Below are 3,603 nucleotides of genomic sequence, written 5' to 3'. Positions count from 1 at the left end.
CTTGGGGGTCTACGGTGATTCCTCCCTCTGGAAAAATTCAGGTAATTGCAAGCCTGGAAATGTATTTTGACGCTATTCTGGCTCTTAAAAAGTAGGTTGAAGTTCATAAAAATAGCAATTTCGTAATAAAAACACTATGAAAAGTGATAATTTGAAAAAGTATAATTTCCTAATTGTCCATCATGTCATGTGGGTCTGTTTTATCATCTGTTACCTTAATTTTATTTATCTATTTTTAATATCTTTTCTCAATCTGTACTTTGTATATAACGAACTAATGAAAACGTATAAATTTGTAATTGCAAAGAAACTTTGGTTCAAGTAATACCTATAAGTTTTTAAAATATATTTTTCATGCACGCTTTATGATAGACGCGAACGTTGTGGGAGCCTTCTATTAAGCTCGGCACCCTCGCCTTTCGCCGATCAGCCGAACTGGCCACACCGCCCCGGCGTGGAGGGCATCATTGTGACCAGCGCAGCAGATATCAAATGCAGCGCAACGGATATCAAGGAGACCGATGCGGCAGGCGGTGTTCACACTCTGCTATGGGAGCTGGGACATCGGAGGGGTTCCGAAACTACAAGAACGTAAATCACGACATATTGTGCTCTAGAAAAGCTTTCAAATGGAATTTCTGCAAATTATTACTGCACCAGTTCTCTTTTCTTAACTTCCCATCCATGTTCCAAACTGATGAATTCGTGGAACCAAATGCCGAAGAACTGTATCCCTAATTGGAAAATCCATATTAGAAAATCTAGATCAGTGGAAATGACCAGTCAACTTGAGAAGATCCATCTCAGAATGGCTGGTTCATTAGGTACACATGCCCTCCCTAAGGTCCTCAACCACCCTGCACCGCGTTGGTCTTCCTCTTCGTTGCCGTGTCTCTCTGAGCTGGTTATCCTCGTCAACCTCTCTTTCTTCTCTCTGATGAGAGGCATATGCCTCCACCAGTAGTCATCTTCTTTGTCTATAGCCACATTACCTTGAGAACAGCCAGCCAGGAAATTCTGGCTGGTCTGCCTCGTAACACCTCCCTATGGCCCTCAGACATCTGGCACCGTAGGGGTCTTCACCTTCACCCTCGCATAACCTGCCCAATTCATCAAAGGCTTCCTCTTGAATGGGCGGCATGTGAGGGTGTAGGTAGATGGTAGGTACTGGGATTCTAGGCCCCCTGGTCTTTTCCCACCGCATGAGATGCGATCTCAAAGACCCCCCATTCCAACCTCATCTTCCTCCTCCTCCTCACTTTGGCGATTGTAGCGACCTGTGCCAAACTAAGAGAAACCTCTTCGTTAGTGTGTTTCTCTAATCAGGTTACCCTCCTCAACCTCTCTTTCCTCTCTCTAATGAGAAGCATATGCATCCATCAGTAATCATCTTCCTCGTGTTTAGCCACTTTACGTTTACCTTGAGAATAACCAGCCAGGAATTTCTGGCTGGTCTCCCTCGTACGACCTCCCTATGGCCCTCAGCCATCTGGCACCGTCGGGGTCTTCTCCTTCACCCTCACACAACCGGCCCAATTCGTCCACGCCTTCTTCACGAATGGGCGGCATGCGAGGGTGAAGGTGGATGTCAGGTATGCGCATCCTAGGCCCCCTGGTCTTCTTCCACCGCACAAGATGGGATCTCAAGGACCCCTCTGATATAACCTCCACTTGCTCCTTCTCCACCTTCTCCTCCTCCTCCTCCTCCGGCTTAGGGCAGCAGCAACACCCTGGACCAAAGTAGAAAAGAATGTATATGTATAAAAATTTGTCGATGCCAGGAAATTGAATAGATGAGTCGCATAGTGAGGAGGAATATGTGGGGGTATGCCCCCCCAGACCCAAAACATAAAAACACAATTACTTTGGTGAATTAAAGATAGCAAATAATTGAAAATTCATGATTCCGTGATCGGCCTAATTCCGCATCATTATCTGTTTTATACCAAATAAGTCATTTCATTCTACAGTTTTTAATATTCTGAATAAATCCGCCTTTATACTCAATCAATTCTGAGTATATTTCGATCTAACTTTTAAAATTAACCATAAGCAATAAATGAATTGTCATCGTAGCAGTATTTAAATCAAGCTCGGAAGTTCCACTTACGAAAGCAGTTTCCCATATTTTCAATAAAAATTGAAGTGAAAATCCTCTCAAATATCCTCTGCTTGTATGATTTGATCTAAGTGATAAGAGCTAGAATAACCATGGCTGTGCCAACAATGGTCACATGTGATTGCACTTATGGCAGGCTATTCTCTGGCTATCCCTGCCCCTTACCTTAAATCATCATAAATATTCTCCATCTTATAAATATGGGTCATTCTACATAAATGCGATAAACGTTTGTCCCTTCAGTGTCTTAACTTTCGATGAAAACTTCTGAAGGAAGATGTGGAATTTATTGAGTAATTATGCGATAAATTATTACTTTCGTACCTTCTTGGAATGAATATCATGGAAATTTTATGTTGATGTGGGATAACTAGTTCAGTAGTAAAATTACTTACTGTAATCCGAATATATTGTATAGAATGTTTTATGAATACATTAACGGAACTAAATGATGAAAATACTAACTTCGTAATGAATTCACTGTTTATTGTGTCAACAAAAGGATAGGTTCATTGGGTATAATTCTTACTCCTTCTTAGAATACTTTTTATTTAATAATTAATGGTCCTCATCCATCTGGCACTTCATCGACCGCTTCCTCTCGAATGGGTGTCATGTGATGTATAGGTGGAGAGTAGTCATCTTCTTTGTCTATAGCCACATTACCTTGAGAACAGCCGGCCAGGAAATTCTGGCTGGTCTGCCTCGTAACACCTCCTTATGGCCCTCAGCCATTTGGCACCGTATGGGGTCTTCACCTTCACCCTCGCATAACCTGCCCAATTCATCCACTGCTTCCTCTTGAATGGGCGGCATGTGAGGGTGTAGGTGGATGGTAGGTACTGGGATTCTAGGCCCCCTGGTCTTTTCCCACTGTACGAGATGGGATCTCAAGGACCCCTTCTATCCAACCTCGTCTTCCTCCTCCTCCTCACATTGGCGATTGTAGCGACCTGTGCCAAACTAAGAGAAACCTCTTCATTAGTGTTTTTCTCTAATCAGGTTACCCTTGTCAACCTCTCTTTCTTCTCTCTGATGAGAGGCATATGCCTCCACCAGTAGTCATCTTCTTCGTGTTAAGCCACTTAATGATTATCTTGAGAAAAACCAGCGAGGAATTTCCGGCTGGTGTGCCTTGTAACACCTACCTATGGCCCTCAGCCATTTGGCACCGTAGGGGTCTTCACCTTCACCCTCGCATAACCTGCCCAATTCATCCACTGCTTCCTCTTGAATGGGGGGCATGTGAGGGTGAAGGTGGATGTTAGGTACTTGGATTCTAGGCCCCCTGGTCTTTTCCCACCGCATGAGATGCCATCTCAAGGACCCCTCCGTTCCAACCTCTCCTTCCTCCCCCTCCTCATTTTGGCGATTGTAGCAATCTGTGACAAACTAAGAGAAACCTCTTCGTGTATTTTGCTAATCATGTTAACCTCCTCAACTTAATGTCAAAATCTTCTGAAGAGTGGTTCAAATCTGAAGCG

At 43.6% G+C, this 3,603-nt stretch overlaps 1 long non-coding RNA gene across 1 annotated transcript; it reads left to right on the top strand.

The window, feature by feature from the left end:
• Positions 1–3,209, top strand: LOC124160147. Its single transcript, XR_006865092.1, has 2 exons — positions 1–41; positions 373–3,209. It is a non-coding gene; the product is annotated as an uncharacterized LOC124160147 (long non-coding RNA).
• Positions 3,210–3,603: the final 394 nt, after the last annotated feature.

Source organism: Ischnura elegans, chromosome 6 (genome assembly GCF_921293095.1).
Source record: "Ischnura elegans chromosome 6, ioIscEleg1.1, whole genome shotgun sequence".
Lineage (NCBI taxonomy): Eukaryota > Metazoa > Arthropoda > Insecta > Odonata > Coenagrionidae > Ischnura > Ischnura elegans.
The sequence above is the reverse complement of the archived record's forward strand: the minus strand, read 5'-3'. Positions and strand labels throughout refer to the sequence as shown.